Source organism: Scyliorhinus canicula, chromosome 6 (genome assembly GCF_902713615.1).
Source record: "Scyliorhinus canicula chromosome 6, sScyCan1.1, whole genome shotgun sequence".
NCBI classification, from domain to species: Eukaryota; Metazoa; Chordata; class Chondrichthyes; order Carcharhiniformes; family Scyliorhinidae; genus Scyliorhinus; species Scyliorhinus canicula.
In genome coordinates, this window is record NC_052151.1 from 209,001,673 (window position 1) to 209,021,882 (window position 20,210).

General features: G+C 45.1%; 2 long non-coding RNA genes and 1 pseudogene across 2 annotated transcripts; 1 reads left to right on the forward strand and 2 right to left on the reverse strand.

The window, feature by feature from the left end:
• Positions 1-5,180: 5,180 nt before the first annotated feature.
• On the reverse strand, positions 5,181-14,612 carry LOC119967852. Its single transcript, XR_005461087.1, has 3 exons — positions 14,415-14,612; positions 8,387-8,482; positions 5,181-5,713 (listed from the first exon to the last, which is right to left on the reverse strand). It is a non-coding gene; the product is annotated as an uncharacterized LOC119967852 (long non-coding RNA).
• On the reverse strand, positions 6,846-7,052 carry LOC119968107 (annotated as a pseudogene).
• Positions 14,613-14,720: 108 nt separating the features above from the next.
• On the forward strand, positions 14,721-19,343 carry LOC119967853. Its single transcript, XR_005461088.1, has 2 exons — positions 14,721-14,805; positions 18,010-19,343. It is a non-coding gene; the product is annotated as an uncharacterized LOC119967853 (long non-coding RNA).
• The last annotated feature ends 867 nt before the right edge of the window (positions 19,344-20,210 follow it).

The window sequence follows — 20,210 nt, forward strand, 5'->3', positions numbered from 1 at the left end:
TCCAACATTGTTGCTGAATGTGGATGCGAAGTTGTTGGCGAAGGGGTTGGCTTCACGAATCGAGAAATGTGTCCCGGGGGTGACAGGCGAGGGCCAAATGGGGTTTTTGAATGGGAAACAGTTGTTGGCAAATGTGAGGAGGCTGCCCTGGAGGGGCAGGAAGTGGCAACAGATGCGGAGAAGGCTTTTGACTGGGTGGAGTGGGAATACCTGTGGGAGGTTCTAGGATGGTTTGGGTAGGCTATAGAGCCATTGGCCATGGCGATTAGCACATCGAGAGAATGGAAAGGGATTTTGCCGGGGGGGGGGGTGAAGTCGAGCATTCTCGGACCCACTGGGGGGGACATTGACATTATAGGGATTTTGGAGGAATTTGGTCAATTCTCCGGTTACAAGCTGAACGTGGGATAGAGCGAGATGTTCCCCATTGAGACCAGAGGCCAGGAGGAGAGGTTGGGGGAGCTGCTATTTAAGATGGAGGGGGTGCGTTTCAGGTATTTGAGAATCCAGGTGACGCGACGTTGGGCGCAGTTGCATATGTTAAATTTGACTCGGTTGGTGGAGCAGATGACAGGGCATTTTTAAAGGTGGGACATGCTGCCACTGTCGTTGGCAGGACAGTGCAGATACTGAAGATGACGGTGCTGCCAATATCCTGTTCAGAAAAATTAAAACAAATCAATCAAACGGCTTACTCAGCATTGGAGGCTCAGGGTACTTCTGAAAGTTATAATTTAAAAAATTAATTTAAGGGATGTGGGCATTGCTGGTCAGGCCAGCATTTATTGCCCAGGCCTAGTTGCCCTTCAGAAGGTGGTCGTGAATTGCCTTCATGAACTATTGCAGTCCTTGAGGTGCAGGTACACCGACTGTGCTGTTAGGGAGGGAGTTCCATGATATCGCCCCAGCAACATATTTCCAAGTCAGGGTAGTGAGTGACTTGGAGAGTAACCTCCAGGTGGTGGGGTTCACGGGTATCTGTTGCTTTTGTCCTTCTAAATGGTTGTGGCCGTGGGTTTGGAAGGTGCTGTCTGAGGAACCTTGCTAAGTTACTGCAGAGCATCTTGTAGATGGTACACACGGCTGCCACTGTTCGTTGATGGTGGACGGTTTGAATGTTTGTGGGAAGGGGGAAGAATCAAATGGACTGCTTTGTCCTGAGTGTTGTTGGAGCTGCATTCATCCAGGCAAATGAAGAGCATTATGACACTCCTGACGTGTAGATGGTGGACAGGCTTTGGGGGGGCGTCAGGATGCGAGTTACTCACCGTAGGATTCCTAGCCTTTGACCTGCCCTGGTAACCATAGTACTAATATGGCTTGGCAGTTCAGTTTCTGATCAATGGTAACTCCCAGGTTGTTGATTATGGGGGATTCAGTCATGGTAATGCCATTGACTGTCAAGGGCGGTGGCTAATGTTATGGGCCAGGATTTAGAGAACCCCAAAGTGTATCATGGAGTCCACCTGACCCACAACTTTTAATAGATTGTGGTTATGGGGAACACACGGGCCTACTTTATGGTGTGATGCAAACAGAGAGCTAAAGTACTTTTGAATTAAAACAATTTTTATTTATGAAACCAGTTCACACTTTATAAATCCACAGTAAATATCTTAACAAGTATCAACACCAATCATCCTCACAGATACAATATTCTATAAGTAACCTGAATCTTTCCCTGCAACATCCACAAGACAAAAGACCCTTTTTAACACAGAGATCAGGTTTAAATTCTCTACTGAGAGCAGTTAAAACTTTGAAATCACCCAAATGATCTGGGGACAGTCTTTAGATTGCAGAGATCCTTATTCAGCTGCTTGTTTTTTCTGCAGCTACCCAGCTCTCAAAACAAAACTAAAAACACCCTGTAGCTGCCTGCTCAAATACGAAAATGAAAGACAGACAGCCCAACTCCACCCACACTCTGGCATCACTGCAGCTATTCGATAAACACCCATTTCCTAAAGGTACACCCACTACAGCTATTCGATAAATACTCATTTCGTAAAGGTACTCGCACATGACACTGATCACAGGTCTTCAATACAAATGCTTCCAAGGTCATGGGTAGTAACATTTACCACAACTTCTGGTTCACTTCTTTGTTCCTGTGGCATATTCTGACTCTTTATTCACTAGCCCCAAGATACTCTGTTCCCTGGCACTAGGTCCACATCTGTACATTCAAGACGCACAGTGGCTATCACAGATTCATCTGGGTCTACGACAGGTAGTGAATGAATCAACAACCCACTTGACCTTATCCTCACCAATTTAACGGTCACAAATGTATTCATCCATGACAGTACAGGTAAGAGTGACCATCACACTGCTGGTGGAGCCGAAGTCTGTGATATACAGAGCTCAGCGACCTGACAACGACTGGATCAGATTTTCTTTTCATGAGATGTGGGCATCGCTGGCTGGGCCATTTTTAGTGCCCATTCCAACTGCCTGATCATTCCAGACAGGATATAAGAGCCAATCACATTGCTGTGCATCTCGAGTAACATGTAGGCCAGACCAGGCAAGGACAGCAGATTTCCTTCCCTGAAGGACATTAGTCTATCAGTGAACCAGATGGGTTTCACGACAGTGAACTTTGTTTTCATGGTCATCTTTATACTTTTAATTCCAAATTTCTTAAAACTCAAATTCAAATTTCACCATCTGCCATGGGAGGATTCAAGCCCGGTTCTCCAGAGCATTACCCTGAGCCTCTGGATTGCCACCACCTCCCCATTGTGCAGACATGCTACATTCAGTCGAACGATATGGGTGCTGGACAGAAAACTAACTAGAAGAAGATAGGTCATGCCTCACAAGCCTTATCGAGTTCTTTGAGAAGGTGACTGAACAGGTAGACGAGGGTAGTGCAGTTGATGTGGTGTATATGGATTTCAGTAAAGCGTTTGATAAGGTTTCCCACGGTCGGCTATTGCAGAAAATACGGAGGCTGGGGATTGAGGGTGATTTAGAGATGTGGATCAGAAATTGGCTAGTTGAAAGAAGACAGAGTGGTAGTTGATGGGAAATGTTCAGAATGGAGTTCAGTTACGAGTGGCGTACCACAAGGATCTGTTCTGCGGCCGTTGTTGCAGGTTACAGAGGGACATAGATAAGCTGCAGAGCTGGGCTGAGAGGTGGCAAATGGAGTTTAATGTGGAGAAGTGTGAGGGATTCACTTTGGAAAGAATAACAGGAATGCGGAATATTTGGCTAATGGTAAAATTCTTGGTAGTGTGGATGAGCAGAGGGATCTCGGTGTCCATGTACATAGATCCCTGAAAGTTTCCACCCAGGTTGATAGGGTTGTGAAGAAGGCCTATGGTGTGTTGGCCTTTATTGGTAGAGGGATTGAGTTCCGGAGCCATGAGGTTATGTTGCAGTTGTACAAAACTCTAGTACGGCCGCATTTGGAGTATTGCGTACAGTTCTGGTCGCCTCATTATAGGAAGGACGTGGAAGCTTTGGAACGGGTGCAGAGGAGATTTACCAGGATGCTGCCTGGTATGGAGGGAAAATCTTATGAGGAAAGGCTGATGGACTTGAGGTTGTTTTCGTTAGAGAGAAGAAGGTTAAGAGGTGACTTAATAGAGGCATACAAAATGATCAGAGGGTTAGATAGGGTGGACAGCGAGAGCCTTCTCCCGCGGATGGGGGTGGCTAGCATGAGGGGACATAGCCTTAAATTGAGGGGTAATAGATATAGGACAGAGGTCAGAGGTGGGTTTTTTACGCAAAGAGTGGTGAGGCCGTGGAATGCCCTACCTGCAACAGTAGTGAACTCGCCAACATTGAGGGCATTTAAAAGTTTATTGGATAAGCATATGGATGATAAGGGCATAGTGTAGGTTAGATGGGCTTTAGTTTTTTTTTTTCCATGTCGGTGCAACATCGAGGGCCGAAGGGCCTGTACTGAGCTGTATCGTTCTATGTTCTATGTTCCACAAATATTATCCTCAAGTGATGGAAAATTCCTTTACATCAGTGCAAATGACAAGCCTGAAGCACTTGCAAGAATCTGTCGCCGAGTGTTTGATCCATTTTGGCCTCCTTTTGAGGTCCCCACCATCACAGATGCCAGTCTTTATCCAATACAATTCCACGACTCCACATGATGCCAAGAAACGGATGAAGGCACTGGATACTGCAAAGGCTATAGCCTGAAAATATTCCAACAATAGTACTGAAACCTTGTGCTCTCGAACTTGCTGTGCCTGAGCAATGCTGTGCAGCTACAACATTGGTATCTACCCTGCAATGTGGAAAATTATCCAGGTATGTCTGTCCATCAAAAGCAGGACAAATCTAACCTGGCCAATAACCACCACATCAATCTCCGCTTGATCATCAGCAAAGTGATGGATGGAGATGTTGACGGTGCTCAGCAGTAATCTGCTCACTGATGGTCAGTTTGGGTTCCACAAGGGCCACTCAGCACTTGACCTCATTCCAGTCTAGATCCAAACACGGAAAAAAAGAGCTGAACTGCCAGACTGATGTTTTTAACACTAACTGCACAGAATTCCAGCAGCCGGGCTGGATATGCAATTGGTTACCACCTCTCAAATCTGCAAAATCTACCTGATTTTAAGTGTCTGAAAACGTCTGTCAGGTAATCTGAGAAAGCTGCAGCATCACTCATTTCAAAGATTTTTGGATTATTTAACAAACCAGACTTTGGACTTTGACATGTCAGGATCTGGAAATCAAATGAAATATTATTCATCTAAAGATGTGCAAGGTTAGGTGGATTGGCCATGCTAATAACACTGCACCATTTGTGTCTAAGGATGTGCAAGGTTAGGTGGATTGGCTGTGCTAATAACACTGCACCATTTGTGTCCAAAGATGTGCAAGGTTAAGTGGATTGGCTGTGCTAATAACACTGCACCATTTGTGTCTAAGGATGTGCAAGGTTAGGTGGATTGGCCATGCTAATAACACTGCACCATTTGTGTCTAAGGATGTGCAAGGTTAGGTGGATTGGCTGTGCTAATAACACTGCACCATTTGTGTCCAAAGATGTGCAGGTTAGGTGGGTTTATGGGGATAGGGCAGGGGAGTGGGCTTAGGAAGGGTGTTCTTTCACAGGGTCGGTGCAGACTCAATGGGCCGAATGGCCGCCTTTGTATGATTCCGTGTTTTCTGCAGTTCTTATAATGTCAAACTCCTTTTTTTTTGCTACTCCCTTCTTCCGTGTGTGTGATTGCAGCAGAGTGTGGGAAGATGCAGACATTGCTTCTCTGCATTTATTGAATATAAAATAAACCAACCGTCTGAGCTCATTATTATGGGGGTTTGCAGTAGATTATTAGTAAATTCAATCACAAAGCAAACTGAAGGATTGGGAAAAAAATCCCGCTGCAAGTTTTTAAAGTATTCAAAATATCTTCTGAATCCAGATAGTTGGTAAGTGGAAATAAGTACAGTAAAGCTGTCTCTCCCCATCCGTCACAACATATTTTAAATAATTTGTCATTCTGACAATATTGTGATATGTAAATAATCCAAACTCACTCCATGTCCCTCTCACTTACCCCATGTTCTTGTCCACTGAAAATCCTCTCGTAGGTTAACAATGAGCTGACTCCATCCACCCCTTCTTCAATCGCCTGTTCTAGTCTGTCCCTGAAGAATTTTGTCAGCTGGAATAGCTGATAATCATCACACTTTGTCAAAAACTCAGTGACTGAGGAGTTTGGATCTGTGAACACAAATGAAGATGAAACACATTGTCCAATTTAATCTCAGAACTCTATGTTTCCTCTTAGATTGAGCAACTGAATCCCCCTGTGAACCACATTATCAAGAAAACCTGGGCTATTGGGATTCTCTTTTCCTGCTGGCAGCGCACTCCAGTCCTCGGCTTTTCCAGTAGTGTGGGGCGGTTTCAATGGAAAATCCCATTGACAAGCGACAGGAAAAGAGAATTCCGCTGTCAGTAAATGGGCGCCACTGAGAAACACAAGGCTGGGGGACTGGAAAACCCAGCCCCGACAAACCACTTCTCATTATTGTTAAAATATGGCCAAAAATACTCAACACAGCTTATCTGCTCCAAGCTCACCTGACCATCATTTGTATCTAAAATGTTGAGTAATAATTTGACCACAAAATATAGATATAAAAGTTTGTCTGCAACACACATCTCCAAAATGCAGCAAAAAATGGTCAGTTTCCCTTCCTGCTCCTTAATTCTGGGCATAAAGTTTATATCATAACAGCTTCCGGAAACATCTTTGTGTTCTTAGAAATCACTTAATACTGGAAACGAGCAATTCATTTTATTCTCCTTAAAATGTTATGCCCAGGTTCAGTTTGGTACAAGTACTGCAGAATCCTAGAATTTTCAGGATAGCTCACCAGACCAAGAGACAATGCCTAACATGCAGCCGCCGACTCTCACACTCCGACTGCCATTTCATGCTCAATTGAGCTCCGATTGGCAGTGGGTGGAACTTTCACCCAGCATTGGAAGGAAGTCCCGCTTTGAGAGCTGTCGGCCAATCAGATTTCTCAACAGCTTATTGTCGCCCTCTACTGGCATCAACTGACAAAACAGAAAAATCAGTCATAATTTGGATCCCACTCAAAACAAACTTTATTTAATACAACTTTATTTAACTGAATAAGACGTTAGTTATGCACTTATTTGAACAGTTACATAAGTTTCAAGACTCACGACTTGAACTCAAAATACTACCCGATAGAGAGGACTGGTCAGGCTCGGTCTGGAAGATTCATTCTTCTTCTCCGAGTTTCAAACTCAGGATCCCTACTCCGTGAATATTTATCCTCAGGGTTATTGCTGCTGAAATCTCCGAAGCTTCTTTTTTAAAAAATGACTTTTTCTGAGTTACGAAGCCAGAGCTCAGAGCGTGGACTGGGGCGAACCCATAATCCAGCTCCTTGCCTGCTCCAAAAACCAATTTGAATTCAAATTGAACCCAATTGATGGTCCCCACAAGAGAGACATACCAGATCCGAGCCAAAAGGCCGAGCAGATACTGCACTTGATCTTAGCCAAAAGGCCGAGAAGCGACAGCTTCTTCTTTTTAGTTGGTTTTAGTTTTTTTCCCCCTATAAACAATCCTTTACCTCATTGTCATCATTGTTCTTGGATAGTCTAATTTTCCCTTTTATCAGTGAAGAGTTCAGATGTACAATTGTCCTTCCTAATTTTCCCACAAAACCCATTTTGCTGAGCTGGGGCTTTTCATACACAAGTCTGTCAGCCTATTTCACCATCATGCCTCACGGCACAATGTTAGCCATTTCTCTGCCTCAACAATCTCTTCAACCGGGCCAGGCAGAGCCCTGCAGTGGTCAGAAGTGGTACTTTAGTACCACTCACACCCCTCACTCTTGCCAGTATAGTAATTCAGGCCAGGTGGGGTGAATGGCCAACGGCGGGTGAACGCCCATCACCGAGAAACATCGCACAGTGGGGCAGAGGCAGAACTGGGCCTCCTACAGGCACTGTGGGCCATCAGCAGCAGCAGAATCATATAGAACTGTCATCTCCAGCAGATGGCCTGGCATATTGCCCACTCTAACATTGCCATCAAGCCAGGGGATCAAACCTGGTTCAATTCAGACATTCAGATGACATGGCAAGGACCAGCACCAGGCATACATGAATATTAACTGTTAACCTGGTGTCCCTATCTCCGTAGCATCACAAAAACATGAACCCTTCCCTCCTGCTCCAGCGCTGTAGCTATATACTGACTTGACTCATGCGCTAAACCTCAAGTGTTCCACGCAGAGATCACCACCTTGAAGCCTTGGTTATTAGTTACATGCTTAATTCATAATATTCCCTTAATAAACATCAATTCAGGGCAGCACGGTGGCACAGTCGTTAGCATCGCTGCCTACGGCACTGAGGACCCGGGTTCGAATCCCGGCCCTGGGTCACTGTCCGTGTGGAGTTTGCACATTCTCCCCGTGTCTGCGTGGGTTTCACCCCCACAACCCAAAGATGTGTAGGATAGGTGGATTGGCCACGCTAAATTGCCCCTTACGTGGAAAAAATAATTGGGTACTCTAAATTTATTAAAAAATAAATAAATAAACATCAATTCCAGGAAGTTTTTCCATCTTTCCAGATACATATTCCTTACCTGTTTTTTTTTTTTTACCTATTTGTGGTCTGCTCTCTGATGACACACGGTTGTTCAGAAAGACACCACTCTGAATCACAATCTCTATATACCTTGCAGTCCCCAATAGCAGTTTGGACAGTTCCAAACTGAGGGACTTCCTTCACCTGTAACTGTTATGTCCCTCTAGATAGTCACTCACTTTCTACTGACCCTCTGACCTCTCCCCTCTTCCTGTGTGAGCTGCAGATTATTTGACTTTGTGAACCTACCCGTGTTCATTCTCATTCTTGTTGGAGTTGTTGGATTTTCTCCCATGTTTAAACCTTCAGCCATGGTGGTGACAGGATATCCCAGATTCTGATGCTCTGTTATAATGGAACATTAATGGGAGGATTAGACATAACAAAAGGAGAATGTTGCTATGTTAAACATGATTATCAGTCCTCACCCATCAGTACAACAGCTGTTAGCTCTGAGATCGAGCATTCCTAAAGTGTTACTCTCACCCCTCACCATCAGGTGTGACACAGTGAAACCCACTGATCTCCACATTAGCTGAGACTGTGCATTGAGAATAATAATTGATCAGATTTACTGACAGAGGGCAGGGTGCAACCAGACTTATAGAGCGGGGTAATCAGCCGGAATTATCCGATCGACATGATTCACTTTTCCTGCTCGAAGCGCACCCCCGCCAGCAGGGTTTCACGGCGGCATGGGGTGGTTTCACGGGGCTGGGGGACTGGAGAATCCTGCCCATCATTTAGGGATCCTTCACTCCATTTTATAGTCTGACAGTATTATGTTGTCTAGTTGCAAATTTGTGTTTTAATATTTTTGATTTGTTGATTATACATTAAATTCTGGTACTTAATTAACACATCTATCTACATTCAGATTATTGGCGAGATTCTCTGCCCCCACAGCCTTGTAGTGGTTGGAGGTCAGTAATATCAACTCCAGGTCATCACTGCAGGAGTTCCTCAGGGTAGTGTCCTGAGCCCAACCATCTTCAGCTTCTTCATCAATAACCTCCCTTCCATCATATGGTCATGAGTGGGGATGTTTGCGGATGACTGCGCAATATTCCGCACCGTTCACGACTCCTCAGATAATGAAGCAGTCCATGTCCAAATGCATCAAGACCTGGACAATATCCAGGTTTGGGCTGGCAAGTGGCAAATTACATTTGTGCCACACAAGTGCTAATCAATGACCATTCTACAAGAGAGGGTCTAACCATCGCCCCTTGACATTCAATGGCATTACCATCGCTGAATCCCCCATCAACATCCTGGGGGTTACCATTGATCAGAAAATGAACTGATTAATACTATGGCTACCATAGCAGGTCAAAGGCTAGGAATCCTACGGCGAGTAACTCACCTCCTGACCGCCCCCCCCCCCACCCTCCCCCCTCCAGCCTGTCCACCATCTACAAGGCACCTGTCAGGAGTGTAAATAGAATACTCTCCACTTACCTGGATGAGTGCAGCTCCAACAATATTCAAGAAACTTGACACCATCAAAGACAAAGCAGACCTGCCTGATTGCTCCCCCTTCACAAACGTTCAAACCCTCCACCACTGACAAACAGTGGAAGCCATGTATACCATCGACAAGATGCATTGCAGTAACTCACCAAGGGTCCTTAGTCAGCACCTTCCAAACCCACGACCACTACCATCTGGAAGGACAAGAGCAGCAGATACCTGGCAGCCCTTCCAAGTCACTCACCACCCTGACTTGGAAATATATGGCCGCTCCTTCACTGTCGCTGGGGCAAAATCTTGGAACTCCCTCCCTAACAGCACAGTGGGTGTATCAACACATCAAGGACGGCAGCGGTTCAAGAAGGCAACTCCACACCAACTTCTGAAGGGCAACTTGGGATGGTCAATAAATGCTGGCCTAACCAGCGACGCCCACATCCCACAAATGTTTTTTTTTTTAAACTGACCCCCTTTTCCAGGGGTAGAAACTCCAATGAGCCAAGCCGAGAGATTGGGTGGAGTTGCCAACCTTGATCCCAGCAGGACACGCCTCTGAGCAATCTGCAAGGTGAAGACCAAGTCATCTGCCCCTGCAGCTCCAGCCACAGCAGTCCGATACCCGAATATAACTAGTAAGGGACAGGGATCCAACTCGATGCTGAGGATCGGCAAAATGGTGTTGAAAAAGGAAACCCAAAAGCCCACAAGCTTGGGACAGGACAGAACCAAAACCTGTGGCCCACTCGAACAGCGCTCACACCAGTCCTCAACCCCACAAAGAAGCGACTCATTCTACCTCTGGTCAGGTGCACCCTAAACACTACCTTAAGCTCGATCAAGCTCAGCCTCGCACACATGGGCATGGCGATCACTCCATACCTCATCCTCCAACACGGCCCCCAGGTCCTCTTCCCACTTGGCTTTCACCCCCTCCATCGAGACGGAGTCTTCCACCAGAATCTGCCCATATAGACACCGGATGTACTACCCTCTTCCGACTCCACCCATGAAAGGATCGTCTGACCAAGGAAGTGGGAATGCCGGGAGCGTTCATCAACAAAATTTAATCGCTGAAAGAATCTAAACGAATCCGAGCCCAAACTTCTCTTTCAATTCCTCCAGGCTGGCAACCCCCCCATCACCTCCCCCTCTCCAGGAATAGATCTCACAATCTCTCCAGCCCCTTCCCTTTCTAGACCCCAAATGTGGCATCCAGTCTCGCTTGTTCAAACAGGTGGTTAGCACAAATGGAGCCAGCCTCGATACTGATCCCAGTTTAAAATGTTGATGGAGTTGTCTCCATATTTTTAAAGTGGAGACACTCACCGGGTTTGATGAGTACTTTGCCGGTACAAAGGAAGAGAAGCCATCACCAGTGCACCCAGACTCAACAACCTGCAAGACCCAGACTCCATCTGCACCCAGGTAAACCCCGGGTCCCCACACCATTCCAAAGCTTCTCTGCATTAGCCGCCCTCACCGGACTATTACCTGATGCTTCTTTCCAGCAAGTTTCAACAAAATTTTCATCATAATTCCGTCAGCAGTTCTTTACAGTTTGGCAGGCTGGGTTTGACCACATAAATCCCCTGAATATCAGGCAAAAAGATTGAAAACCCTGAACCCTGGCGGGAGCTACTTGCTCTTATATGGCAGCACAACGTGTTAACTTTTCACCAAATTTAATACGACATGGAGAGTTTTAAATCTGTATTTACCAAAGACAGTCAGTTTGGAAGGGCAGTAAGCTGTGCTGTAAGCATTCTCTGAGTCGATAATCTGTGTTAACCATTTTAGCCATGATGTGAAGATGCCGGCGTTGGACTGGGGTGGGCACAGTAAGAAGTCAGACAACATCAGGTTAAAGTCCAACAGGTTTGTTTTGAATCACTAGCTTTCGGCTCCTTCCTCAGATGAATGAAGAGGTGGGTTCCAGAAATATATATAGACAAAGTCAATGATGCAAGACGATAATTACCTGTAAAGACTCGCATTCAAAGTAAGTCTTTACAGGTCCAGACGGAGCAACTGGAGAGAGGGATAATCACAGGTTAGAGGTGTGAATTGTCTCAAACCAGGACAGTTGGTAGGGTTTTGCAAGCCCAGGCCAGATAGTGGGAGGTGAATGTAATGCGACATGAATCTAATGTCCCGGTTGAGGCCACACTCAGGTGTGCGGAACATGGATATAAGTTTCTGCTTGCCGATTCTGCGTTGTCGCGTGTCCTGAAGGCGGCCTTGGAGAACGCTTAGCCGAAGATCAGAGGCTGAATGTCCTTGACTGCTGAAGTGTTCCCCGACTGGAAGGGAACATTCCTGCCTGCCGATTGTCGCGTGATGTCCGTTCATCCATTGTCGGAGCATCTGTCTGATCTCACCAATGTACCATGCTTCTGGACATCTATTTTAGCAGTTGCTTTTTATATTAACATTTATTGCGGTGCCCTCCTACATGTTGGTATTTTGAATAAGTAAGGATAGAAAATGGAGTGATCAAGATCTTTCATTGTCACGAGTTTAAAATAGCAAAAAGAGCCGTTCCTGTTCCATTCACCCAACTAATTCACATCTGTTTTGGTTAAATTTACAGTATCATGTTCCAGAATAATAATTCCTTCCGGGTCATATTTACCTCAGACGTTGCTCTAATCCTATGACTAGGTTTGAGTTTTGTCTATGACAAAATGCTGATTTCCAGATTCTCGGCAAAGAACGATAATCAGACAGTGTGAATATGTTTTCATTTACTGAGTAAAACTATGTTTAATCTGAACTAAATTTGGTAAAAGAATATTTGGACACCAAATGGTTCAATAAGTTAAAACATTCAGTTAAAATATAAGTATATGGAGTGAGAAAGGACCAGGTTTTCACCTGGTTTACTGAATAGTAATTTCTCAAATGGAAAATTGATGCCATTTCACCAGAATAAATTCCAACGTTCTTGTTCCTACTTTCTGTTCTGCAACCATATAAAAAGTGGCAATGGGATATTGGTGGAAGAATAGGTTCAGCTCTGTAATCCCGGAGGTAGATAATGTATTTTGGACGAGCCATCCATTCCACAGCTCTTTCCTAGAATATATTTGTCTTGGTAGCACAATGGTTAGCACTGTTGCTTCACAGCGTCAGGTACCAAGGTTTGATTCCCGGCTTGGGTCACTGTCCGAGCAGACTCTACATGTCCTCCCAGTGTCTGCATTGGTTTCCTCCAGCTGCTCCGGTTTCCTCCCAGGGAATAGATAGAGTAGACACTCAGAGACTTTTTCCCCGGGTGGAACAAACCATTACAAGGGGACATAAATTTGAGGTGAATGGTGGAAGATATAGCGGGGAATGTCAGAGGTAGGTTCATTACCTAGAGAGTAATGGGGGCATGGAATGCACTGCCTGTGGAAGTAGTTGAGTCGGAAACATTAGGGACCTTCAAGCGGCTATTGGATAGGTACATGGATTACGGTACAATGATGGGGTGTAGATTAATGTGTTTTTAATCTGGGACAAAAGTTCGGCACAATATCGTGGGCCAAAGGGCCTGTTCTGTGCTGTATTTTTCTATGTTCTAAGTCCAGAAAGAGATGCTGTTAGGTGAATTGGATATCCTGAATTCTTGCTTTGTGAACCCGAACAGACGCCAGAGTGTGGCAACTAGGGGCTTTCCACAGTAACTTAATTGCAGTGTTAATGTAAGCCTACTTGTGACACTAATAAAATATTATTATTGTTCTTTTGATTGTGTCAGGAAGAAATTTCTTATCCGTGAAGAAGTGAATGTGTAAATTGACACTTTGTGCTCAGTTTTTCTTCACGTGCCAAAAGCTATGTGCTTATTGAATTTTTGAAAAAGTAATTTCATGTCAAATTGTCCCTTCACCAGCCTCACAAAAACACATCAGCTGGTCATTGTCACACTGCTGTTTTTTGGGGGCTTTGCCGTGTCTAAGTTAGCTCGGTGTGTTTCCCACATCACAACAGTGGCTACATTAGCTTTAAGCGCTTCGAGGTCGGTTGTCACGAAAATCAGTACAGGAAGGCAAGTCTTTCATTTTCTTGTTACAGTAAACAAGAAACAGAGAGCACCTGGCACTGCGGAACATATCTGAGAACATGGCCGGGAAACAGGAAGGGGAAGGAAAAAATGGTAATGATAAACGAAACGACTACTTTACCTTCACTGTTAGTTCATTGGGACCAAGCAGGTAAAAGATGTTTGATTGTTTGCAAGTTAGAAACGGGGAATGTGTTCTGAGTCAGAGCTGGATTCTGTGTAAAAGTTGCCCCAGGGCTCCGGGTGGGTCTCAAACATTCAATTGCATCAGAACAGGGAAGCGGCCTTTCTGCTGAAACCCAAGCCGACCGGTTTGATCTTTCCTATCACATCAACTGAACAAAGCCAGTTGTACCATTTTATTTTCTCTGATTCCGGGAAGTTGAGTAAAACACACATTCATTCACTTCCTCAATTACGTAATTACTTTTTGTACAAGATTTGCAATGGCGCCACCTTCCTGTTGTTCATTTGAGTAGCTAATTTATGTGCAAGATATTTTTGAATGTGGTAATTTTCTGCTTTTCGTTTTGACTGGATTTTGGGTTAGGTAAACCTCCGGTAGCCAGCACTGTGTGAGGTCTGAATTGCTGAGCCCACACTGAACAGTTTAAACTGTACTGGGTAACAAACAGTTTAGTGAGAGCTGGAATTAAAAACTGACACCGCATTAAAATGGCGCATTGATAATGTCTGAAGTGTGAATTCTCAAAGACAGGAGCAGCCGTTCCTGGTGTTTATCCCAGAACCACTTACCGTGTCTGTGGAGAGACTGCTGCAGACCAGGAATGGATCAAATTCCCGGTTCTCAATCCCGGTTGGAGCCGACGTTGGATTTTTCCAGCATTTTGATTTTATTGCATTCTCGGTGCGGGGAAAGATATCAGAGCAATGGAAAACGAAACGGAAAAACCCCAGAAACGAATCTTAACCGCTACTTTGACCCCGCAAACTTTTTCCATTTACTTCCGTAGTTTACGCTGCAGCCAATTAGAAAACAGTTCCTGGTTTGATCTCAGCAAATCGCAACTTGAGCTGCTTCTTGTTCTGAGACTCAGTCCTGCCGTCGGTGTGAAAGCTGCTGTCATTCCTTCGGAGGAATTCCACCGCAGACACTCCTCATCTGCTTAGAAAAGGGAACTGGCTGGTAATACGAAATCAAACCATTTGACCATTCCTCGCCTTTGTGTGAACAAAGCTGGTTGTTATTTTATCTCTCTTCCAAAGAAGAGTCAATTTGGGTTTGTGGCGTTAACTGTTTGTCTCTTCGCAGATGCAGCCAACCTGCTGAGTTTTTCCAGAACTTTGTTTTTATTTTATCCCTCCTCCACTTTGTGTGAATCTCTCACATGTTGTCAGAGGGTGGTGGTGGGGACTCCACTCACCAGGATGTTTCCAGGGAGAGACACTGAGATGATGGTGTAGTGGCAATGGCACTGGACTAATGATCTGGAGACCCAGGCTAATGCCCATGGGGACATGGGTTCAAATCCTGCACGATGGAATTTAAATTCAATTAAAAAAATCTGGAATTATAAAGCTAGTCTCGGTAATACTGACATAAAACTATCTGGTTCATGAATGTTATTTCGGGAAGGAAAGCTGCTGTCCTTCGTCTGGTTCAAGTGATTCCAGACCACTGCAAACATGGTTCACACTTAACGACCCTCTGAAATGGCCTAGCTCAAGGTTGGCAAATGCTGGCCTTGTCTGATTCCCACTTCGCTTAAAAAAATTCATTAACTGAAGCTGGAGGACCTTCAACTTGGTGAAAGATGCTCTTTGATCTGTCCAAAACCTCCTGGTCTTCCAGTGCAACTAATTCCCCTTGACTGAATGTTGCAAACTGGCATTTCCCAAGGTCCAGGAATATGTGCTGAGGGACATTATTAAACTTGCAGCCACAGTGGCATGAACGTGGGCAATGGCCTTTAAGTCATAGTACACCGAGAAGCTAGAAACTGGATAGAACTCCTTGGGCTGCATGTCTGACAAGGAATATATATTGCAAATATCAATATCAGAATAATATTGAGGCACCTCATAGTGGGACATGTTGTATGAAGTTGAATTCTGTTGCATTTTCTGTAATTCTCAAGTCAATGTTTTACAATGTATTGAAATTCTAATTGCACAAACTATATTTTTGGGACAAAATGTTCCTGGAAGATAGCACGCTGTGTGCCACACCTTTCAATGACAAAATTCAGACATGGATCCTCTCTGAGGGCTACATGTTGCTGGGTTCGGATGAAAGATCAGACCTGGCAAAGTGGTGATCACTGCTGCCTCACAGCACCAGGGACCTGGGTTCAATTCCGGCCTCGGGTGACTTTCTGTCTGTGGATTTTGCATATTCCCCCGTGTCTGTGTGAGTTTCTTCGGGTGTCCCGTTTTCCTCCCACACTCCAAAGATGTGCAGCTTCAGTGGATTAGCCATGCTAAATTGTCCCTCAAGTCTCCAGGGATGTGTAGGTTATGTTAAGGATGTACAAATAGGACGGGGATGTGGCTTAGGTGGAGTGCTCTTTCAGAGGGTTGGTGCAAACTCAATGAGCCAAATGGCCTCCTTCTGAACTATTGGGATCCTATGATTTTCTATGATCTATGAAACATTAACTGTTTCTTACTCCACAGATGCTGCCTGACCTGCAGTTTCCTAGAGTATTTCTAATCTTTGTTGTTATTTTAGGTCGGAACTGGGTGATGACGAGTGCCGTGTGAGTATGGCAAGAATACTAGTTCAAGCTGTGACCTGTTATCTGTTTGGAGATTAGCATGTCTCACCTTCACTAATGGGAGGCATGCGTCCCTGAAGCAGATTGTTGGCAGCTAGTTTGCAGGACCACCAGGGTCCCATAATTACATTGCAATTCATCGCTGATGCTCACTATGGGCAGGACCATCATGTTTGGATCTGGTCTGGGATTCCTATTGGCAGTACAGGAAAATCCTGTTGTGTGTGACAAAATCCCAAAATGGTACAGCATGCAAGGAGAACATTTGGGCCATCTTATCTCTGTTGGATCTTTCAAGGAGAGATCCACCTTCCTCTCCCCCCCCCCCCCCAACCCTGCACATTTTCTGATAACAATCAAATTCCCTTTTGTGTGCATCAATTGAATCTGCCTGCACTACATCCTCCGGCAGTGCATTTCAGATCCCAACCAATCGCTGCATGAAGAGTATTACCTCACACCACCATGCTTCTTTTGCCAATTACATTGATCTTACATTGATCCATCCGGCAATTGAACAGAGTTTCCCTCTCCTTTCTGTACAGATCCCTTATTATTTTGAATACCTCCATCAAATCGTCTTCCAAACTTCTTTTCACCAAGAAAAACAGTCCCAGCTTCTCCAATCTGTGTAACTGAAGCTCCTCATTCTTGGAACAATTCTGCACTCTCTCTCTAATGCCTTCACATCCTTCCTAGTGTGGCACCTAGAATTGGACACAATAGTCCAGTTGAGGCTGAACCAATGTTCTAAAAATATTAACATAACATCTTTGCTCTTGTTCTCAATGTCCCTATTAATAAAGTCGAAGAAACTGTGAGCTTTATTAACCATTCTCTCAACCTGTTCTCCACTTTTAATAATTTATGCACAAATATACCCAGATCCCTCTGCTCCTACACCTCCGTTCATTTTCCATGTCTTTGTGCATTGCTCTACCAAGCTGAATCACTTCAAACGTCCCTGCATTAAATTTGTTCTGCAGCCAATCTATGCTCTTTTCAAGTTTTCTACACTTTCCTCCTCAAAAAGTCACAATACTTCCAAGTTTTATATCATCTTTTTTATATCAAAGGGCAGCACGGTAGCATTGTGGATAGCACAATGGCTTCACAGCTCCAGGGTCCCAGGTTCGATTCCGGCTTGGGTCACTGTCTGTGCGGAGTCTGCACATCCTCCCCGTATGTGCGTGGGTTTCCTCCGGGTGCTCCGGTTTCCTCCCACAGTCCAAAGATGTGCAGGTTAGGTGGATTGGCCATGATAAATTGCCCTTAGTGTGCAAAATTGCCCTTAGTGTTGGGTGGGGTTACTGGGCTATTGGGATAGGGGGAGGTGTTGACCTTGGGTAGGGTGCTCTTTCCAAGAGCCGGTGCAGACTCGATGGGCCGAGTGGCCTCCTTCTACACTGTAAATTCTATGATCTATGATCTGCAAATTTTGAAATTGCATCCTGTACAGAAAGGTATAAGGTAAAATCAAGTTTACAAATTAAAAAAGAATGCCCAAGGCAGGATGAATGCCCTTGTCCTCTGCTGTAATTCTTTAAAGCTTCTTTGCTTCTTATTCCAAATATGTTCTGTAATTCAGGCAAATTGATGTTTGCACTTTCCAGGGCCCTAAAATCTTGTCAGTAAGCTGAGCATAGGGGTTTTCTGTTTCTGTGTGTGAGGACATGAATCGTTAACCAGTAAATAACGATTACTGAGCTGCAGTCATTTCAGCTATTGCGAGGTACAGGAATTTGGAGAATAATTCTGATATTTTTGTGAAGTTACATTTTACAGGGTGTGTCTTCAGATATACTCGTTGCATTGTTAGATATTAAAAAGGTAATTTCTGAGTGTTAGTTGTGATTATGGTTAGGTTTATCTCATTTTTAGGGTGAACTGTTAACAGTGAAAATAAAATACAGTTTGAGCATCCCTTACTGAAATTCAAAAAGCTCTGAAATCCGCACTTTTTTTGAGCGCCGACATGATGTAATGATGGGAAATCCCACAAGGTTCTGGGAAAGTTGGCGGGCTTTGTGCAGAACCTAATGTGCCGCAGACAGTTATAAGCCCGAGGTCAACTGTTTTGGCACCAAAACCTCATCATAGCTAGACTTTAGTGCATTACATTATATTGCTCACTGTGATTATTGCATTGAAAATGTTTTTGGTAACTACAAAACATATTTTGCCCACTCGGACATAATATTCTGAAATCCTAAAAATTCCAAAATCCGATGTACACTCAGCTCCAAGCATTTCAGATAAGAGATGCTCAACCTGTAACTGAAGGTTTGAGGGTACAAAACCAGCAAGCACCTAGAAGATTAATCAGATGCAATTTACCCAGTATCAAGATTAGCAGGGATCTAGAGACATTGAGGCGTGTATGTCCATATCAGAAACGTTGTTTACCAGAGATCAGTGGTTCCATACACATAATAACTTCTAATGGCAAGGAATTTGAGAGAAGTAGCCAGCATAATCCATAGAATGGAATATCAAAGAGACTGAACAGTATAACTACTAATGCTCTTATTGGGGATAGTTCTCCACCCAACATCCTGACAGGCAAAATCCATCTACGATCTGAGCATAGATTCCTGTTCCAGCTAACATTTAAAGCCATGGCAGATTACAGATATTTTCCTCCTAAAAGACGCAGTTCTGCACCTTCGCTAAACCCGTAAGAGATGTTTTCCCAAACTTGGTCACCTAAATTGTATTGTGTCACAACTATTGACTGGATTTGACCTGTCGTTACTAAAATTGATGTTGCTGTGGAAAAGGGTGTCCCAGTAAGTTCAGGGAACCTGGATATGTTTTGGGAACAAGTGGTAACTTTAGATAACATGGCCTTTAGTTATTCAAATACTTAAGTGTCATAGTGTATATTCGTCTTATGTCATGCTATTTAATTTTCTTCTACTTTAATAAATATTCTTTACCAATTGTTGACACAACGACTGGACTGGTTCTTCAATGGGCTATACATTGGGCAGGATTCTCTGATCCTGAGGCTAAGTGTTGACTCCATCGTAAACGCCATCGTGTTTCTCAATGGTGTCAATATGGCCTCAGGAGCACCGATTCTGATCTCTACAGGGGGCCAGCATGGCACTGGAGCGACCCATGCTGCTTCAGCTGCTAATCCCAGTGTCAGATGGGCGGTGCAGGTCTGCACATGCGCAGTGGGACTACCGCCAATGTGTGCATGTGCAGTGGGACCAGCGCCAATGCACGCATGCGCAGTGGCTCCCTTCTCCGCGCCTGCCCCAAACGCAAAATGGCGTAGGGCTACAGGGGCCGGCGTGGAAAAAATAGGCCCCGAGCCTGAGAGGCCGGCCCGCTGATCGATAGGCCCCGATTGCGGGCGAGGCCACAGCAGAAGCCCCCCCAGGGTCGGACTCCCCTCCCCACCAGGCCGCCTCCAGATGCATGCACGCCGAGGTCCCGCCGGGTAAGACCAGATGTGAACGGCGCCGGCGGGACTCGGATTTTTTGCATGGCCGCTCGGCCCTTCCTGGGCAGAGAATCGCTGGGGGGGGGGCCCGCATAGAGCAGCCCCCGACCGGTGCCAATGGCGATGATTCTCCGCTCTCCAGAGAATCGGTGGACCGGCGTCGTGCACTTCGCACCCGTCCCGGTGATTCTCCGGCCTGGCCTGGGCTGCGAATCCCGCCCATTGTTCCTCACATTGGTTCTGTTTAGCACAGGGCTAAATCGCTGGCTTTGAAAGCAGACCAGCAGCACGGTTCGATTCCTGTAACAGCCTCCCCGGAGAGGTGCCGGAATGTGGCGACTAGGGGCTTTTCACAGTAAC